We start from the raw sequence: 22358 nt of genomic DNA, 5'->3' as shown, positions 1-22358 counted from the left end.
ATATATATATATATATATATATATATATATTGTGACGATAATCTCCTTCAAGAGATTGAGCCTGCTCTTCCCTCCATAAACACGTCGTTGAAATTATATAAAACGACTATGGAAGACATGTCCAACAACGACAACAACACCAGCAAGGCTTGCCAGGGCGAGCAAAACGTATGCAGCCAGACACCTGTTCGGACTCAAACCACCAAACTACATGTTGATCGCTACCGGCTCCGCTGATTGGTCGCCGGTCTGGCTGCACCTGCACTCGCCCCCCCATACTACTTGATGTCTGGGGTCGCCACGACCTCAGACCTCAGAATATTCGGTGCTCTCGTTGTCACCACTCCTCCCGGCTAGACGCTAGCGTGTACTGAGAGAAGTGGTGGCTTAAAGCCAATATTCCAACACCTCCCATTTACTTTTGTGTTGCACTTCTTGTTATTTTGCCTTAACGTAACTTTTCATTGTGTCATTTAATTATTCTTATTATTTTGATTGATTGATTTTATTATACATATTTGTTTGTCCATTTTATTCATGTTTTGATTTATTTAACGTAATTAAAATTTCATTGTTAAAATTTACTTGTGTTTTGTGTGTCTTCTCCTTACCTTACCACAGACGAAGTTCCAGTTTTTCTATTTTTTTTTATAACTATGTGACGAGGCCATACCCCTAGCCTTAAACAGCCGAACACCAACGCGTTACCGTCACAATATATATATATATATATATATATATATATATATATATATATATATATATATATATAGACACGGTTGAAGAATCTCTGCTAAAGCAGCTGTGTTTACAAAGGAAAAAGTATTTCGAAACGGGTTTCGAACAGGGGTCGCAAACCAGCCCGCCATATTCATTACAACTTAAATCCTAAACAACATTATATAACTGTGTTTTTTTTATTTTATTTTTGTTCGCCCTAGAGTGATTGGAGCTGTTATTGCGTATGGGAGGGGATGGGGGGGGAGGGGATTTAGGCTGTGCTCTGAATATTATCGTTTATAATGGCTTATTTGGAGAGTCCTTTTTTTTGGGGGGGGGGGGTCCTGCTGAGCTTTCGAGGCCTCATGTGTGGCTTCGAACCAGAGTACACATTTACCGTCTGCTTATCGTCGCTCAATATTGGAAAAAACAAACGCCCTTCTGGAACATTTAAACAAATCTGCGAATTTATTGATTTTTTTTTTTAGATTGGGAAATTATTTGAGCAAAATGATTTTGATGGTAAATGTGGATGAGTCTATGGGAGGAGAGGGGAAATTTTCAGGGGTAAGCCCCAAGCCATTACTATTATATAGCACTGGGAAGGGGTCAGGGATAAGGATTTGGGATGGGACGGGGGAGGGGAAGGAATGGTGCCCAACCACTTATAGACAGCCGGGGATTGAACCCCGACCTGCATGAAGCGAGACCGTCGCTCTACCGTCCAGCCCAAGTGGTTGGACACGTATGGAGTGACACTCAAGCATGTGCTGAGTGGACTCTCACGTTGTCACTCTTGAGTAATGAGAGCATGAGAATGTACATGTCACCATTTGAGTTTACCTTTGTTTTACCTGAAGCACTGTTACGAATCTCACTAGGATTCTGCCATTACTCTTGATTCTCATACTACTTTATTGTCTTGTTCTTTAATATAGCATCTAGTTGTATAATATAAGACTTTGTATGTTATATATATATTATAGCATGCAGTAGTGTGCCTGAGTTACATTATATTGTGTGAGGCTTTTGGTGTTAATTTCTCATGTAGTTTCTCCGTGTGGGCGGTTGACCATATTTGGATATGGCCAGTGTGGGAACATTGTTGTCAATCGAGTGTTTATAGTTGTACATTGATTATTCCCATATTTTGGTTTCTGTATTATTGTATGGAATGTTGTACCAGTGTTTACTACTCTTTAGTTCAACAATGTTTTGAATATTAGTGCTGCGTTTTATTATTAGATTTTCCACAATGTTTTGTGTGGACGGTTAGTTGATTTTTTGGTAGACGCTTGGCCTGCGGTCCAAGGCGTGGGCAGAAGCGTGGCGGCTGCTGTCGAGAGGAGACATGCTTTAAGTTAAGTCATTGGTCACTGTTAATTTAGCCCATATAAATGTTAATTATCTGGTTAGATGATATTGTATTTATCTCTCTAATTAATCCATGTCTTAGTGATAGTGCTCATGTCTCAATAAGGAGGTTATTCTATGATTTGCATGCTGAAGAATATTTCTGGTTATTATTTATACATTTAAGTGTCGTTATGATTGTCCCCCTTAGCATAAATATATTGTTCTCCATTTTATGCAGTGATTTATATTTACCCCTAGACAGTTGTTGGCAAGGCCGATTTATTATCTTTTAATTGCACTGCGGGGAGAAGAACCTTATTTAGTCTCAAGGGTGGTAACAAGCACTAAATGTCCGTTTTGCTTTGAATCTATGCTTAGCCAGTCAGAAACTTTTATGCGGCATTAAACTGTGCAGACAACTGATCCAGCGAGTCAATCGTTTCAAGAATCTTGGTTCAGTCTTTCTTTCTATCCCTTACACCTTACTTTCCTCCTCAGCTCTCTCTTGCCTATTTATTGCTTGTCTCTACCTCCTCATCACGACGGGAGACATCTCCCGTCACGCAGGGTGCAGTCGCACCTCCACAGATCTCCAGTGTCAGCTCTTGATACTGGTAATGGCTCAAAAGGGCCACCACTTACGGGCTATTCATGCCCGTGCCACCTTTTGGGTGGCTTAATCTTCATCAATCAATCTCCTCATCACAATCGACTTGAGAATGGTCCAGGATGGACCGAAACGTCGTCGTCCCTTCACCTTCTAGTGTGTGGTCTGGTCAACATACTTCAGCCATGTTATTGTGACTCATCGCCTGCATCAGTCTTTCTTGCTTTTAGTTTCCAAAGCTGTCCTGTTCCCATCCCTCCATCAGCGTCCCCTCACTCTCTCCCATCATCTTCCCTTCACCCACCCCATCATTATCCTCGCTTCACTCCCCCCATAACTCTCCCCTTCACCCATCACTCTACCATTCCCCTCATTACCATGCGCGTAGTAAACAAGGTCCAGGAATAACCTGTTCCCATTAGCAAGGTTGTAATGCTATACTTGTCTTCTGAGATATAGAGTCGGGTGTAAAAACCTCCGGAGCAGGGCAGTGGGATCGAACCTTCGTGTTAGGTCATCCCATTGACGCGCGCCGGTACCCACTGCACCTCGATATGTTAGACAATTACTTAGCTTAGTGTCCATCCAAACTAACAATGTGAATTTCTCAGATGTATCACGCTATTGGGGTTTCATTATATTTCATTGAGAAAATAATTCATTGTTTCGGGGGGACAGGAAGCCAGAGGGTATTCAAACACGTTAGGCTTATATCGAATGTCCACCCTCCCTCCTCCACCCCCTAATGTCGAATTACTGACACCGCCCAGGAAGCAACCCCACAACAAGCTGATTAACTCCTGGGTACCCACTTACTGTTGGGTGAACAGGTGCATTAGGTGATATTAAATGCGCCCAGCAATTTCTGTCCCGCCTGCTGGGGTTCGACCCCGGAATTTTCGAGTGTGCGTCGAGACCGAATCCAACTGTACTACCAGAACCCTCAAAAGACCTTGGAATTAATAATGTACTCACCTATTTGTGCTTACGGGGGTTTGAGCTCTGGCTCTTTGGTCCCGCCTCGCAACTGTCAATGAACTGAGGATTGAGAGTCTCAATGTAAGAGTCTCTTAGTGTCATATGCCTTACGAATGTCTTCGGGGCATTAAATATGTGTGTTGTTTAATATTTGTAACATGATATATATCACACAGCATCTCATCATTTAAACGGAATTTGATATTATTTGATCTTAGTTTGATCTTACGAAGGTATGTGTGTGTGTTTCTTAATGGGGCGAGCTGAATCACCTGTCTTTAGATAATTAGGTTATCTTTACTGAGCAAGTTGTGATAATTATGAAAATTCATTTCTTTTTAATTATAAAAAGAAAATAGCTCACGAAATTATTTCAACTACAAAGCCTTGTTATACGATTTTTTTCTCGTAAAAGTTATTAATCGTCTCTATAATAAATTATATATTAATGTATTTTCAAAGTCATTGTTCGTGCCCCAAATTACTTTCACTTACTGACCAACTAGCAAGTTAGTCAGTTTTAGCTATCAGTCTCTGGCCCAAGGCCTATCAACCACTGAAAGGATATCAAGGTCACCGCAATTGGTCACTTTTACCAATCAGCAACATTAGGTGGTTGGGCTTATTAAGGTATATCAACCTTTTGAGGGCTATTAAGGCTTCCACAAAAGCTTTAATAGCAAGAACCAAGTACAGAATACTTTAGTCCTACTAAAGTATTAATTATTCAGTATTACTTAATTCAGTTACCTACTAGTTCAGTATTAAGCTAAGCTCTCAGTGTAAAAATACCTATAAACTGACTACATCTCTTTGTGTACTTATTCACTGAAGTGAGTTACTTATCCTGGATGCGTTTTCACTCCATCTCTTTATCATCTCAATTCAGCCATTAACCAAAACATATTGACCAATAATAAGTCAGCTTAGTGAAATTGTTGATCATCTGATATAATCTGATATCCTCTGGGAGGAGATCAAAGAAAGTTTAAGACCCGTGAGATGTATATCAAATGCCACTCTGTCTACAGAGAGACGTTGGATTATGGAGTTTTCCATTTAATGTTTAGAATGTTTCGACTAAGAAGGTATGTTTACAAGTGGAATAAAACACTAAAAAGAAAAATAACGTCATTCGTTTACTTCTGGAATTTCCTAGCAGGTAATTATACATTGTATGTATAATTATACAACGTATAATTATATACATTGTATAATTATACAATGTATAATTGTATAATACAATAATCAGGTGAAGGTAATATTTGGATTGCTGTAATATTTGCAGCAATCCCGATATTACCTTCACCTGTACGGGGGTATATATTTTAATGATATAAAAGCTAACCTGAAGTTTATTGAGTATTGTTTTGTGTCATTAGTCCAGCTATTTACAAGTTATTTAAATTGTTGACCAACAAACACACATTTTGCTTTTACTTTGCTACAAAGTAATAGCGTTGCTACAACGCTGTGGTTACGTTCCGTTTGGCCAACCAGCCTCTTGTTCCCACAACCAACTTTATAACTTTGAATATTTAGATTAAATATGAAGGTAAAGAATAGCGATTTGACCAAAGTGAATATCTGTCTGCAGGCAACTTGTTGTACCACTTTCATGGGGCGGTTGAGTTCCTGACAAAAAAATAACATTAAAAGTTCTTAAAAATCATAATACGTGACTCTGTAAGCCTTTCCACCACCGCCCACGGGATGGGTATGGGGTGCATAATAAATAAATGAATCTGGAAAATCTGTACCTCTTTCGCTTGGACATTTCTCAATGGAAGGAGCTGTAATTAACCAGAGTGAGACGAGGAGGATTGTGTGTGTGAATTTTTCTTTCAAGGAGCTTTGTCAAATGTGCAACGGCCAGGGACGTATCTTCCGTGTTGGAGGGCCGGGATGGACTGTCTTGCGAGGGATAAGGTTACTTTTCTTCCATCCAGACGTCTATTCTTGTCTTGGGTATCGTCTAGTATTTTTAGGTAAGACAGCGGAAGGGGATTACAAATTTGTGGAGAACATTCCATAAAGGAAGCCGGTCGGCCGAGCGGACAGCACGCTGGACTTGTGATCTTAGGTTCGATCCCAGGCGCCGGGAAGAAACAATGGGCAGAGTTTCTTTCACCCTATGCCCCTGTTACCTAGCAGTAAAATAGGTACCTAGGTGTTAGTCAGCTGTCCTGGGCTGCATCCTGGGGATGGAGGCCTGGTCAAGGACCGGGCCGCGGGGACACTAAAAAGCCCCGAAATCATCTCAAGATAGAAGGATCTAATTGGTGCGTGTTCTAGAAGAGTTAGATATCACTGTCCAGGACTCGAATATTCACGAGGGAGTGTTTGCTATCTGCATATTATTATATCCAGAACGTTTTCCTGTCGATTATATTGTCAGATATCATTTTACGCTTTTCAATTTACTGTTCTGCCTCAATGTTAGACGGGAGTAATCTGAATCTTTAAGAGGTAGTTTCCGTTTATCTCTTTGTATGTTAGTCTCTTTGAGGCTGGAAGCCAGACGCTTGCGGCTAGCCACACGAAAATTGGCACGGTAATTTGTCATTGCTCGCCAAGTGTCATTGGTTGGTTCGAGCCCCCATGCTTTTCTTAAAAGAAGATTGGCTTGTTATCTTGAGGTTATCTTGAGATGATTCCGGGGCTTTACTGTCCCCGCGGCCCGGTCCTCGACCAGGCCTCCACCCCCAGGAAGCAGCCCGTGACAGCTGACTAACACCCAGGTACCTATTTTACTGCTAGGTAACAGGGGCATAGGGTGAAAGAAACTCTGCCCATTGTTTCTCGCCGGCGCCCGGGATCGAACCCGGGACCACAGGATCACAAGCCCAGTGTGCTGTCCGCTCGGCCGACCGGCTACCGGCTGCTATTCCTAATCCCGGATTGACTTAGGGTGATGAGAATCTAGTGACTTGGCTAGCAACCTTATCATATTTAGAAGTGGGGGTCGTTATGGGAACCGACGCCCCTCCTAGTGAGAGCAATTGAGCTGACCCAAACCCACACATAGTGCCTTAAGCCCTTCCCACACCCCCACTAGTCACCCTGCAAAGTTTCAGGGTGACTAGTCTTTTATTTATATTTAGTTTAATAATCATGGATAATATTATTATAATTATCAATAATGTTATTTACGTTGAAACGCCATTTAGTTATTGTTACAATCTAGAAGTAATACTTTAATCCATAATTATCTGAAGAACACGAGTCAATTTAAATGGATTTTTTTCCAGTTCCAAATTGTGTTATCATCAGTTTAATTAAGACGTTTTAATTGAAATTATTTATTTATTTTTTTTTTGAGATATATACAAGAGTTGTTACATTCTTGTAGAGACACTAGTACGCGTAGCGTTTCGGGCAGGTCCCTGGAATACGATCCCCTGCCGCGAAGAATCGTTGTTACAACCAAGTACACATTTTACTGTTGCGTTAAACAGAGGCTACAGTTAAGGAATTGCGCCTAGTAAATCCTCCCCGGCCAGGATACGAACCCATGACAAAGCGCTCGCGGAAAGCCAGGCGAGTGTTTTACCACTACACCACGGAGACTTGTCACTTGTTTGATATAACAAGTTAATAAATAGTAAGATGTGTATGGCAAGTAAAGAGAGGCAGTTGGTCTATTTATTGCAACTGAAACGTATCTGGTTATCCCATTTTCTTTATCTTGTTTATGTTATTCATAAGGATACAAGTTCTAGTGAAGCTTTGTTTAGAGTAATGCCCTGGAAACACCTGCCGTAACTGTCTATATTTTCCGCTTGTTACAACTTGTAATAAAGTTGTTACATCTTGGCTTAACGTGTTTATGACGCATTAGAACGTTGTTACAACTTGCTATATTGGTTGTTATAACTGGTTAGGTGTTAAAACTTGTTAGAACATTGTAGCAACGTCGTAGTTTCGGTGTGTGTTTAATAGTATGTGGGTTTTGAAAAACGTACACACACAGCAAAACACATATATTTCGTGCTTTTATTAATCATTATTATAAATATTTTCTAATCTAATTATATTTTTTATAACCATAATTTAACACTTGGGCTGGACGGTAGAGCGACGGTCTAGCTTCATACAGGTCGGCGTTCAATCCCCCGACCGTTCAAGTGGTTGGGCACCATTCCTTCCCTCCGTCCCATCCCAAATCCTTATCCTGACCCCTTCTAAGTGCTAAATAGTAGAAATGACTTGGCGCTTACCCTTGATATTCCCCCCCCCCCCCTTTATATTTTGTTTCACATTCATTGAAGAAAAAAATATGGCACAGTTAAAAGTATTTAAAAGCATAATTTTTTAAAATGTTTAACCCTGTGTTTCTCAGTTGTAATATATTTTAATATTTCACTTATTCCATAAAAATGAACATAATATAACCCATGTCTCCCTGCGATTCGTCTGGATTATTCATGACGATAATTGAACATGTGAATGCTTTGGGTTTTTTCAGAATAATCATATTCTGATCAAAGGATTTTTTGTATTAATTTTTATTAAATTCTTTCATTTTGAATTCATTTTGATATTTCTTTTTTTTCGTATGTAGGACGGACCTCAAATTTGCAGGCAGAACGGTAGTCAGAATCGTGCCTATGAGGACGTATTTCTCCACTACGTAGTCGTGGAGAAATAACAAACTGAGATTGACTGATACATGTCTACAGTACTATCTGAAGAGGGGGTGTGGAGCCGCCACACTTAGAGAGAGACCTCGGTGAAGGTCTGTCACTACAGGGACCAAGGGCATTGCTATCGGCTCCAGACATGACCAAAGAGCAGCCATTTTTCGTGTTCCATTATCTTAGTGTTGTGATCCTAAGGGGTAATGCCTGTTGTATAGTGGGCGCGCTATCCATCTTCCTCTCTCTCTCTCTCTCTCTCTCTCTCTCTCTCTCTCTCTCTCTCTCTCTCTCTCTCTCTCTCTCTCTCTCTCTCTCTCTCTCTCTCTCTCTCTCTCTCCTCTCTCTCTCTCTCCCCTCTCTCTCTCTCCCTCTCTCTCATATATATATATATATATATATATATATATATATATATATATATATATATATATATATATATATGCGAACAAGCCTGAATGGTCCCCAGGACAATATGCAACTGAAAACTCACACCCCAGAAGTGACTCGAACCCATACTCCCAGAAGCAACGCAACTGGTATGTACAAGACGCCTTAATCCACTTGACCATCACGACCGGACATAATGAGGTGATAGCCGAGGCTATTTGAACCACCCCACCGCCGGCACTCGGATAGTAATCTTGGGCATAGCATTTTACCAAATCACCTCATTCTTTGGGGCACACGTGAGGAACACAAATGCGAAAAATCGCATTTGTGTTCCTCACGTGTGCCCCAAAGAATGAGGTGATTTGGTAAAATGCTATGCCCAAGATAACTATCCGAGTGCCGGCGGTGGGGTGGTTCATATAGCCTCGGCTATCACCTCATTTTGTCCGGTCGTGATGGTCAAGTGGATTAAGGCGTCTTGTACATACCAGTTGCGTTGCTTCTGGGAGTATGGGTTCGAGTCACTTCTGGGGTGTGAGTTTTCAGTTGCATATGTCCTGGGGACCATTCAGGCTTGTTCGCATTTGTGTTCCTCACGTGTGCCCCAAAGAATGAGGTGATTTGGTAAAATGCTATGCCCAAGATAACTATCCGAGTGCCGGCGGTGTGGTGGTTCATATAGCCTCGGCTATCACCTCATTTTGTCCGGTCGTGATGGTCAAGTGGATTAAGGCGTCTTGTACATACCAGTTGCGTTGCTTCTGGGAGTATGGGTTCGAGTCACTTCTGGGGTGTGAGTTTTCAGTTGCATATGTCCTGGGGACCATTCAGGCTTGTTCGCATTTGTGTTCCTCACGTGTGCCCCAAAGAATGAGGTGATTTGGTAAAATGCTATGCCCAAGATAACTATCCGAGTGCCGGCGGTGGGGTGGTTCATATAGCCTCGGCTATCACCTCATTTTGTCCGGTCGTGATGGTCAAGTGGATTAAGGCGTCTTGTACATACCAGTTGCGTTGCTTCTGGGAGTATGGGTTCGAGTCACTTCTGGGGTGTGAGTTTTCAGTTGCATATGTCCTGGGGACCATTCAGGCTTGTTCGCATTTGTGTTCCTCACGTGTGCCCCAAAGAATGAGGTGATTTGGTAAAATGCTATGCCCAAGATAACTATCCGAGTGCCGGCGGTGTGGTGGTTCATATAGCCTCGGCTATCACCTCATTTTGTCCGGTCGTGATGGTCAAGTGGATTAAGGCGTCTTGTACATACCAGTTGCGTTGCTTCTGGGAGTATGGGTTCGAGTCACTTCTGGGGTGTGAGTTTTCAGTTGCATATGTCCTGGGGACCATTCAGGCTTGTTCGCATTTGTGTTCCTCACGTGTGCCCCAAAGAATGAGGTGATTTGGTAAAATGCTATGCCCAAGATAACTATCCGAGTGCCGGCGGTGGGGTGGTTCATATAGCCTCGGCTATCACCTCATTTTGTCCGGTCGTGATGGTCAAGTGGATTAAGGCGTCTTGTACATACCAGTTGCGTTGCTTCTGGGAGTATGGGTTCGAGTCACTTCTGGGGTGTGAGTTTTCAGTTGCATATGTCCTGGGGACCATTCAGGCTTGTTCGCATTTGTGTTCCTCACGTGTGCCCCAAAGAATGAGGTGATTTGGTAAAATGCTATGCCCAAGATAACTATCCGAGTGCCGGCGGTGTGGTGGTTCATATAGCCTCGGCTATCACCTCATTTTGTCCGGTCGTGATGGTCAAGTGGATTAAGGCGTCTTGTACATACCAGTTGCGTTGCTTCTGGGAGTATGGGTTCGAGTCACTTCTGGGGTGTGAGTTTTCAGTTGCATATGTCCTGGGGACCATTCAGGCTTGTTCGCATTTGTGTTCCTCACGTGTGCCCCAAAGAATGAGGTGATTTGGTAAAATGCTATGCCCAAGATAACTATCCGAGTGCCGGCGGTGGGGTGGTTCATATAGCCTCGGCTATCACCTCATTTTGTCCGGTCGTGATGGTCAAGTGGATTAAGGCGTCTTGTACATACCAGTTGCGTTGCTTCTGGGAGTATGGGTTCGAGTCACTTCTGGGGTGTGAGTTTTCAGTTGCATATGTCCTGGGGACCATTCAGGCTTGTTCGCATTTGTGTTCCTCACGTGTGCCCCAAAGAATGAGGTGATTTGGTAAAATGCTATGCCCAAGATAACTATCCGAGTGCCGGCGGTGTGGTGGTTCATATAGCCTCGGCTATCACCTCATTTTGTCCGGTCGTGATGGTCAAGTGGATTAAGGCGTCTTGTACATACCAGTTGCGTTGCTTCTGGGAGTATGGGTTCGAGTCACTTCTGGGGTGTGAGTTTTCAGTTGCATATGTCCTGGGGACCATTCAGGCTTGTTCGCATTTGTGTTCCTCACGTGTGCCCCAAAGAATGAGGTGATTTGGTAAAATGCTATGCCCAAGATAACTATCCGAGTGCCGGCGGTGGGGTGGTTCATATAGCCTCGGCTATCACCTCATTTTGTCCGGTCGTGATGGTCAAGTGGATTAAGGCGTCTTGTACATACCAGTTGCGTTGCTTCTGGGAGTATGGGTTCGAGTCACTTCTGGGGTGTGAGTTTTCAGTTGCATATGTCCTGGGGACCATTCAGGCTTGTTCGCATTTGTGTTCCTCACGTGTGCCCCAAAGAATGAGGTGATTTGGTAAAATGCTATGCCCAAGATAACTATCCGAGTGCCGGCGGTGTGGTGGTTCATATAGCCTCGGCTATCACCTCATTTTGTCCGGTCGTGATGGTCAAGTGGATTAAGGCGTCTTGTACATACCAGTTGCGTTGCTTCTGGGAGTATGGGTTCGAGTCACTTCTGGGGTGTGAGTTTTCAGTTGCATATGTCCTGGGGACCATTCAGGCTTGTTCGCATTTGTGTTCCTCACGTGTGCCCCAAAGAATGAGGTGATTTGGTAAAATGCTATGCCCAAGATAACTATCCGAGTGCCGGCGGTGGGGTGGTTCATATAGCCTCGGCTATCACCTCATTTTGTCCGGTCGTGATGGTCAAGTGGATTAAGGCGTCTTGTACATACCAGTTGCGTTGCTTCTGGGAGTATGGGTTCGAGTCACTTCTGGGGTGTGAGTTTTCAGTTGCATATGTCCTGGGGACCATTCAGGCTTGTTCGCATTTGTGTTCCTCACGTGTGCCCCAAAGAATGAGGTGATTTGGTAAAATGCTATGCCCAAGATAACTATCCGAGTGCCGGCGGTGGGGTGGTTCATATAGCCTCGGCTATCACCTCATTTTGTCCGGTCGTGATGGTCAAGTGGATTAAGGCGTCTTGTACATACCAGTTGCGTTGCTTCTGGGAGTATGGGTTCGAGTCACTTCTGGGGTGTGAGTTTTCAGTTGCATATGTCCTGGGGACCATTCAGGCTTGTTCGCATTTGTGTTCCTCACGTGTGCCCCAAAGAATGAGGTGATTTGGTAAAATGCTATGCCCAAGATAACTATCCGAGTGCCGGCGGTGGGGTGGTTCATATAGCCTCGGCTATCACCTCATTTTGTCCGGTCGTGATGGTCAAGTGGATTAAGGCGTCTTGTACATACCAGTTGCGTTGCTTCTGGGAGTATGGGTTCGAGTCACTTCTGGGGTGTGAGTTTTCAGTTGCATATGTCCTGGGGACCATTCAGGCTTGTTCGCATTTGTGTTCCTCACGTGTGCCCCAAAGAATGAGGTGATTTGGTAAAATGCTATGCCCAAGATAACTATCCGAGTGCCGGCGGTGGGGTGGTTCATATAGCCTCGGCTATCACCTCATTTTGTCCGGTCGTGATGGTCAAGTGGATTAAGGCGTCTTGTACATACCAGTTGCGTTGCTTCTGGGAGTATGGGTTCAAGTCACTTCTGGGGTGTGAGTTTTCAGTTGCATATGTCCTGGGGACCATTCAGGCTTGTTCGCATTTGTGTTCCTCACGTGTGCCCCAAAGAATGAGGTGATTTGGTAAAATGCTATGCCCAAGATAACTATCCGAGTGCCGGCGGTGGGGTGGTTCATATAGCCTCGGCTATCACCTCATTTTGTCCGGTCGTGATGGTCAAGTGGATTAAGGCGTCTTGTACATACCAGTTGCGTTGCTTCTGGGAGTATGGGTTCGAGTCACTTCTGGGGTGTGAGTTTTCAGTTGCATATGTCCTGGGGACCATTCAGGCTTGTTCGCATTTGTGTTCCTCACGTGTGCCCCAAAGAATGAGGTGATTTGGTAAAATGCTATGCCCAAGATAACTATCCGAGTGCCGGCGGTGGGGTGGTTCATATAGCCTCGGCTATCACCTCATTTTGTCCGGTCGTGATGGTCAAGTGGATTAAGGCGTCTTGTACATACCAGTTGCGTTGCTTCTGGGAGTATGGGTTCGAGTCACTTCTGGGGTGTGAGTTTTCAGTTGCATATGTCCTGGGGACCATTCAGGCTTGTTCGCATTTGTGTTCCTCACGTGTGCCCCAAAGAATGAGGTGATTTGGTAAAATGCTATGCCCAAGATAACTATCCGAGTGCCGGCGGTGGGGTGGTTCATATAGCCTCGGCTATCACCTCATTTTGTCCGGTCGTGATGGTCAAGTGGATTAAGGCGTCTTGTACATACCAGTTGCGTTGCTTCTGGGAGTATGGGTTCGAGTCACTTCTGGGGTGTGAGTTTTCAGTTGCATATGTCCTGGGGACCATTCAGGCTTGTTCGCATTTGTGTTCCTCACGTGTGCCCCAAAGAATGAGGTGATTTGGTAAAATGCTATGCCCAAGATAACTATCCGAGTGCCGGCGGTGGGGTGGTTCATATAGCCTCGGCTATCACCTCATTTTGTCCGGTCGTGATGGTCAAGTGGATTAAGGCGTCTTGTACATACCAGTTGCGTTGCTTCTGGGAGTATGGGTTCGAGTCACTTCTGGGGTGTGAGTTTTCAGTTGCATATGTCCTGGGGACCATTCAGGCTTGTTCGCATTTGTGTTCCTCACGTGTGCCCCAAAGAATGAGGTGATTTGGTAAAATGCTATGCCCAAGATAACTATCCGAGTGCCGGCGGTGGGGTGGTTCATATAGCCTCGGCTATCACCTCATTTTGTCCGGTCGTGATGGTCAAGTGGATTAAGGCGTCTTGTACATACCAGTTGCGTTGCTTCTGGGAGTATGGGTTCGAGTCACTTCTGGGGTGTGAGTTTTCAGTTGCATATGTCCTGGGGACCATTCAGGCTTGTTCGCATTTGTGTTCCTCACGTGTGCCCCAAAGAATGAGGTGATTTGGTAAAATGCTATGCCCAAGATAACTATCCGAGTGCCGGCGGTGGGGTGGTTCATATAGCCTCGGCTATCACCTCATTTTGTCCGGTCGTGATGGTCAAGTGGATTAAGGCGTCTTGTACATACCAGTTGCGTTGCTTCTGGGAGTATGGGTTCGAGTCACTTCTGGGGTGTGAGTTTTCAGTTGCATATGTCCTGGGGACCATTCAGGCTTGTTCGCATTTGTGTTCCTCACGTGTGCCCCAAAGAATGAGGTGATTTGGTAAAATGCTATGCCCAAGATAACTATCCGAGTGCCGGCGGTGGGGTGGTTCATATAGCCTCGGCTATCACCTCATTTTGTCCGGTCGTGATGGTCAAGTGGATTAAGGCGTCTTGTACATACCAGTTGCGTTGCTTCTGGGAGTATGGGTTCGAGTCACTTCTGGGGTGTGAGTTTTCAGTTGCATATGTCCTGGGGACCATTCAGGCTTGTTCGCATTTGTGTTCCTCACGTGTGCCCCAAAGAATGAGGTGATTTGGTAAAATGCTATGCCCAAGATAACTATCCGAGTGCCGGCGGTGGGGTGGTTCATATAGCCTCGGCTATCACCTCATTTTGTCCGGTCGTGATGGTCAAGTGGATTAAGGCGTCTTGTACATACCAGTTGCGTTGCTTCTGGGAGTATGGGTTCGAGTCACTTCTGGGGTGTGAGTTTTCAGTTGCATATGTCCTGGGGACCATTCAGGCTTGTTCGCATTTGTGTTCCTCACGTGTGCCCCAAAGAATGAGGTGATTTGGTAAAATGCTATGCCCAAGATAACTATCCGAGTGCCGGCGGTGGGGTGGTTCATATAGCCTCGGCTATCACCTCATTTTGTCCGGTCGTGATGGTCAAGTGGATTAAGGCGTCTTGTACATACCAGTTGCGTTGCTTCTGGGAGTATGGGTTCGAGTCACTTCTGGGGTGTGAGTTTTCAGTTGCATATGTCCTGGGGACCATTCAGGCTTGTTCGCATTTGTGTTCCTCACGTGTGCCCCAAAGAATGAGGTGATTTGGTAAAATGCTATGCCCAAGATAACTATCCGAGTGCCGGCGGTGGGGTGGTTCATATAGCCTCGGCTATCACCTCATTTTGTCCGGTCGTGATGGTCAAGTGGATTAAGGCGTCTTGTACATACCAGTTGCGTTGCTTCTGGGAGTATGGGTTCGAGTCACTTCTGGGGTGTGAGTTTTCAGTTGCATATGTCCTGGGGACCATTCAGGCTTGTTCGCATTTGTGTTCCTCACGTGTGCCCCAAAGAATGAGGTGATTTGGTAAAATGCTATGCCCAAGATAACTATCCGAGTGCCGGCGGTGGGGTGGTTCATATAGCCTCGGCTATCACCTCATTTTGTCCGGTCGTGATGGTCAAGTGGATTAAGGCGTCTTGTACATACCAGTTGCGTTGCTTCTGGGAGTATGGGTTCGAGTCACTTCTGGGGTGTGAGTTTTCAGTTGCATATGTCCTGGGGACCATTCAGGCTTGTTCGCATTTGTGTTCCTCATGTGTGCCCCAAAGAATGAGGTGATTTGGTAAAATGCTATGCCCAAGATAACTATCCGAGTGCCGGCGGTGGGGTGGTTCATATAGCCTCGGCTATCACCTCATTTTGTCCGGTCGTGATGGTCAAGTGGATTAAGGCGTCTTGTACATACCAGTTGCGTTGCTTCTGGGAGTATGGGTTCGAGTCACTTCTGGGGTGTGAGTTTTCAGTTGCATATGTCCTGGGGACCATTCAGGCTTGTTCGCATTTGTGTTCCTCACGTGTGCCCCAAAGAATGAGGTGATTTGGTAAAATGCTATGCCCAAGATAACTATCCGAGTGCCGGCGGTGGGGTGGTTCATATAGCCTCGGCTATCACCTCATTTTGTCCGGTCGTGATGGTCAAGTGGATTAAGGCGTCTTGTACATACCAGTTGCGTTGCTTCTGGGAGTATGGGTTCGAGTCACTTCTGGGGTGTGAGTTTTCAGTTGCATATGTCCTGGGGACCATTCAGGCTTGTTCGCATTTGTGTTCCTCACGTGTGCCCCAAAGAATGAGGTGATTTGGTAAAATGCTATGCCCAAGATAACTATCCGAGTGCCGGCGGTGGGGTGGTTCATATAGCCTCAGCTATCACCTCATTTTGTCCGGTCGTGATGGTCAAGTGGATTAAGGCGTCTTGTACATACCAGTTGCGTTGCTTCTGGGAGTATGGGTTCGAGTCACTTCTGGGGTGTGAGTTTTCAGTTGCATATGTCCTGGGGACCATTCAGGCTTGTTCGCATTTGTGTTCCTCACGTGTGCCCCAAAGAATGAGGTGATTTGGTAAAATGCTATGCCCAAGCAACCCGTTCTCGCAAATTCGTAAAGTCAATATTGACTTATTAACTACGTGCATAGGTGATATACTAAACATAATAGATACCCTTAGAAAGCTTCATAGAAAACACCGACCTTACCTAACCTTGTTAGTATCTTAAGATAAGCATCTTATTGCTTCGTAATTACAATTATTACTTAACCTATACCTATAATAGGTTAGGTAACAATTGTAATTACGAAGCTATAAGATGCTTATCTTAGGATACTAACAAGGTTAGGTAAGGTCGGTGTTTTCTATGAAGCTTTTTAAGGGTATCTATTATGTTTAGTATGTCACCTATGCACTTATTTAATAAGTCAATATTGACTTTACGAATTTGCGAGAACGGGTTGGCCCAAGATAACTATCCGAGTGCCGGCGGTGGGGTGGTTCATATAGCCTCGGCTATCACCTCATTTTGTCCGGTCGTGATGGTCAAGTGGATTAAGGCGTCTTGTACATACCAGTTGCGTTGCTTCTGGGAGTATGGGTTCGAGTCACTTCTGGGGTGTGAGTTTTCAGTTGCATATGTCCTGGGGACCATTCAGGCTTGTTCGCATTTGTGTTCCTCACGTGTGCCCCAAAGAATGAGGTGATTTGGTAAAATGCTATGCCCAAGATAACTATCCGAGTGCCGGCGGTGTGGTGGTTCATATAGCCTCGGCTATCACCTCATTTTGTCCGGTCGTGATGGTCAAGTGGATTAAGGCGTCTTGTACATACCAGTTGCGTTGCTTCTGGGAGTATGGGTTCGAGTCACTTCTGGGGTGTGAGTTTTCAGTTGCATATGTCCTGGGGACCATTCAGGCTTGTTCGCATTTGTGTTCCTCACGTGTGCCCCAAAGAATGAGGTGATTTGGTAAAATGCTATGCCCAAGATAACTATCCGAGTGCCGGCGGTGTGGTGGTTCATATAGCCTCGGCTATCACCTCATTTTGTCCGGTCGTGATGGTCAAGTGGATTAAGGCGTCTTGTACATACCAGTTGCGTTGCTTCTGGGAGTATGGGTTCGAGTCACTTCTGGGGTGTGAGTTTTCAGTTGCATATGTCCTGGGGACCATTCAGGCTTGTTCGCATATATATATATATATATATATATATATATATATATATATATATATATATATATATATATATAATATGTTGTACTTAGTAGCCAGAACGTCGTACTCTGCCTACTATGCAAGGTTCGATTTGCCTAATAAGCTAAGTTTTCCTGAATTAATATTCAGGAAAATAATTAATAATTAATTAATTTATAACACATTAGATGCTTTTAAAAATACTTTAATACGAAACATTTTCATTGTTAAATGTAATGTGATCAACTTTAATGAAATATCTCAACCAGCCTACATGAAATGGAATGAAATTGAGGACGTTTTTTATGTCCGTCCCGAAAATTAACAGAGTTGTGACAGGGCAGGAGTGAGAGAGTGTGTCAGTATGAGGTGTAAGGGGGACAGGAGATGAGGAGAAAGTGGAGAAATAGAGGATGAAACATTTGCAAGCAAATGTCACATATCATATTCAGTGATATTCTTACTCCGACACATAAACTTCTCTACACGTCATATATTGACCCAATAGGTGAGGAGTACGGCATAAGGGGGTGGAAGAATAGGGCATAAATGGGTGATGTAAATGGGGATAAATAAAGTTGACAGAAGGGAGGAAGCACATATTAACATTAATCTGGTGTAGTGGGCGTGGCGTTGTGAGCAGTGTGTCAACGTTGGCATCTTTGGGTTCCGGTCTTGGGTTCCCCGCGTTTTATCCCTCTTCGTAATTCTATCGAAGCGGGAAGCGTCTTGTGACTAAAAGTGTTATACAATAGCCAGGTTATCTCTCGCACAGGAACATTATCCCCTCCCCTCTGCTTAACAGCTGAACCACCCCGCGGGGGGAAATTGCCTTGCTTGGTGTTGGCACATCCGGGAATCTTCCTCCCCTGTCCCCCCCCCCTCCTCCCCCCCCCTCCTCCCCCCCCCCTCTCCGTAACACCCACCTATAGTGTCAGCCCCGGGAACTACCGACCGAGAAATTCACTGCATTTTCAGCTTACAAAGCAGCTGTTTCCGACTACACAAGAGGGAGATTGGATTCCTTCCGCGCCATCAAGGACAGAGGAGTGAAGGGATTCCGTCGTTTTCCCAGATGTGTAGAGGCTGCCGACAGGAGCCCCTGGCGGTGATAGCTATTCGCCGAAGGGGAAATAGATCAGGGTATTTGGGACTGGCAGAGGAGCTGAATAAGATTCCATCTTACTTCGCCATCTTTCTTAGTAAATTAATTGTTTTTTTTTTAATTGGTGAATGTAAGATTATATAACTTTTTTTTCCGGGTTGTAATTTCAATGTGTTTTTTTTTTGTAATGACGAACGCGTTCACAATATCACTTTTACACAAAATTTAGTAATATAAGTGAGTTAATTTAAACATATCTTTAATTTGTGGCATCAAGAAACTGGTTTAAAATTGTAAAAGAACTTACAGCTTAGAATTAGAGCAGTAAGACTTATTTTGAAAAAAAATACAGCAAAAAATGTTAATGCTGAACAATTTGGATTATGGTTAACAGCCTGTAAAAGACTTTAAACTCAATCCCACTTAATATAGTTATACTGAACCAAGAGTAATTATGACACACAGAAATCACAATAGCGTGAAGCATCAAATGAACAAATCCACAAGGGCCGTGACGAGGATTCGAACCTACGTCCGGGAGCATCCCAGACGCTCTCTTAATCGACTGAGCTACGACATGGTCAAAAGAGTTGAAACCGAAGTTCAGAGTATAATTATATGAGCGAAATAAAGAGTAATCATATGAGCGCTCTGTCCTGGGTTCGTATCCTGGCCGGGGAGGATTTACTGGGCGCAAATCCTTAACTGTAGCCTCTGTTTAAGGGGGCATATCGAAAAATATCGTTATAAATTAAAATTGTTCAATTTGCTTATAAATTTTTTTTGTGAAATGGTTATAGTAAGGGCTGCAACTTGTCCAAGTTTCACCATCATACCCTAAACAGAAAAGGAGAAAAAAAATACACAACGTATTATGCAACGAATGTTCAACATTCTCAAATAATCTCAGGGAACACATGTGCCAACTAAAATGTCTACTATGTGCTGTAGAAGCACAAACTCTTGTAATAATTGTAATATGTATGTTCAATATATTTATATTTAATTTTTTTTTTCTTTTTCTTTTTATTTTTTTTTTTTTTGGGGCCAATTTTTTTTTCTCGTTTGTTATCAAGGGATTTGCATGAAACTTGCACACCTTGCTCAATGGATGCCTATCTGCAAGGGTGCCAATTATGAACGAAATCTGTCGAAGTCAAGCTCAGCTACAGGTGGCCGAACTTGGATCTTTATTTTACTCTGGAAAGTAATTTACACCTTCAAATTACTTCAGAGCTTTCATTTATTAATCAATTTACATGCAAATTACACCTTATATGTAGCGTTTGTGCTTCTACAGACTCTAGTAGACATTTTAGTCCAAAGTCTATTTCTTGATTTTATAAAAATTTAAAAATATCATATATTGCATATTTTTTTAGTAGGGTAACTTTGAAAAATTATATTATTGCACTAAACACTTTTTTGATAAAACTGATCACTAGAATCCTTTATTATGTGCTTAATTTAATATCTGAGTGTTATAGAAATGATTTTAGTTGACACATGTGTTCCCTGAAACTATTTGAAAATTCGTTGCATAATTCGTTGTTTATTTTTTTTCTGCTTTTCTGTTTAGGGTGTGATGATGAAACTTGGACCAGCTGCAGCCCATTCTATAACCATTTCATAAAAAAATTTATAAGCAAATTGAACCACTTTTAATTTTACGCCGATATGCCCCCATAACTCAACAGTAAAATGGGTATTTGGTTGTTAAAATGATTCTTGGTGGGGGTCGTATTCCAGTGAACATAGGATTAAGGACTTGCCAGAAACGCTACACGTACTAGTGACTGTACAAAAATGTAAGAACTCTTGTATATATATTCTAAAAAATTATTTATAAATTTATAAAGTAGACGGTCAATGTATTTAATATATTGAACAATAATTGATAGTATAATAACGTTTACGCAAGAAAGGCTCAGTGAATAACTGAACAAAATCTATGAATAACTTTGTTCCACCAAGTGAAAAGTGTTATGCAAAATAATTTAGGGTGCCGCCCTGGAAACACAAACCAAAACTGTCTCTATTTTCCGCTTGTTACAACTTGTAATAAAGTTGTTACAGCTTGGCTTAACGTGTTTATGACGTATTAGAACGTTGTTACAACTTGCTATATTGGTTGTTATAACTAGTTAGGAGGTGTTAAAACTTGCTCGAATGTTGTACCAACGTCGTAGTTTCGGTGTGTGTTTGGCGGGCCGGTGGTACAGTCGGGTTCGTTCTCGACGCATAATCGATAATTCCGGGTTCAATTCCCTGGCGGGACAGAAATGTTCGGACTCGTTTCCTATTACCTAATGCATCTGTTCACCTAGCATTAAGTACGTACTCCGAAGTTAATCAGCTTATTGTGGGGTTGGATCCTAGGCAGGTTCAGTAATTCGACCTTGTGGGGGGGGGGGGGGGGGGGGGGGGAAGGGACCTCGAATTAAGCCCAACATGTATGAATACTCTCAGGGGGGGGGGAAGGGATGGGAACTATGAGGATAAAGCGCCAAGCCATTACGACTATATAGCACTTGGAAGGGGTCAGGGTAAGGAATTGGACTTGCCAGAAACGCTACACGTACTAGTGACTGTACAAAAATGTAAGAACTCTTGTATATATATTCTAAAAAATTATTTATAAATTTATAAAGTAGACGGTCAATGTATTTAATATATTGATTAATAATTGATAGTATAATAACGTTTACGCAAGAAAGGCTCAGTGAATAACTGAACAAAATCTATGAATAACTTTGTTCCACCAAGTGAAAAGTGTTATGCAAAATAATTTAGGGTGCCGCCCTGGAAACACAAACCAAAACTGTCTCTATTTTCCGCTTGTTACAACTTGTAATAAAGTTGTTACAGCTTGGCTTAACGTGTTTATGACGTATTAGAACGTTGTTACAACTTGCTATATTGGTTGTTATAACTAGTTAGGAGGTGTTAAAACTTGCTCGAATGTTGTACCAACGTCGTAGTTTCGGTGTGTGTTTGGCGGGCCGGTGGTACAGTCGGGTTCGTTCTCGACGCATAATCGATAATTCCGGGTTCAATTCCCTGGCGGGACAGAAATGTTCGGACTCGTTTCCTATTACCTAATGCATCTGTTCACCTAGCATTAAGTACGTACTCCGAAGTTAATCAGCTTATTGTGGGGTTGGATCCTAGGCAGGTTCAGTAATTCGACCTTGTGGGGGGGGGGGGAAGGGACCTCGAATTAAGCCCAACATGTATGAATACTCTCAGGGGGGGGGAAGGGATGGGAACTATGAGGATAAAGCGCCAAGCCATTACGACTATATAGCACTTGGAAGGGGTCAGGGTAAGGAATTGGGATAGGACGGGGGAAGGAATAGTGTCAAGCCACTTGGACGATAGGGGATTGAACGCCGACCTGCATGAAGCGAGACCGTCGCTCTACCGTCCAGCCCAAGTGGTGGGGAAGGTGTTGGGGGGGGGGTTTATACAATAAACCTGGTTATTTGAACCAAACTGATACTAGCTTACTGTCGAACAGAGACCCCCCAACCACTCCCTGACAGAACAAACAGTCGACCTCGGCAACCACTCTGCTGCTGCCGTCAGTCGACCTCCAATGGACACTGGAGGGCTTGTAATTATTTGGGAGATCACCCTAGTAAGCGTCTGGTTCTGGGAGAGGGGTTCAGCGCTCTTGAGCCGCCGTGACTCCCCGCGCTGTCTTTACTGTGGGATGGCCTCTCAATCACCCTTAGTTATAGCCCACTATCACCTAAGTTATAGTCCACTATCACCTAAGTTATAGTCCACTATCACCTAAGTTATAGTCCACTATCACCTAAG

The sequence above is a fragment of the Procambarus clarkii genome, chromosome 75 (assembly GCF_040958095.1).
Source record: "Procambarus clarkii isolate CNS0578487 chromosome 75, FALCON_Pclarkii_2.0, whole genome shotgun sequence".
Classification (NCBI taxonomy): domain Eukaryota; kingdom Metazoa; phylum Arthropoda; class Malacostraca; order Decapoda; family Cambaridae; genus Procambarus; species Procambarus clarkii.
This window is presented reverse-complemented; position numbering follows the sequence as displayed.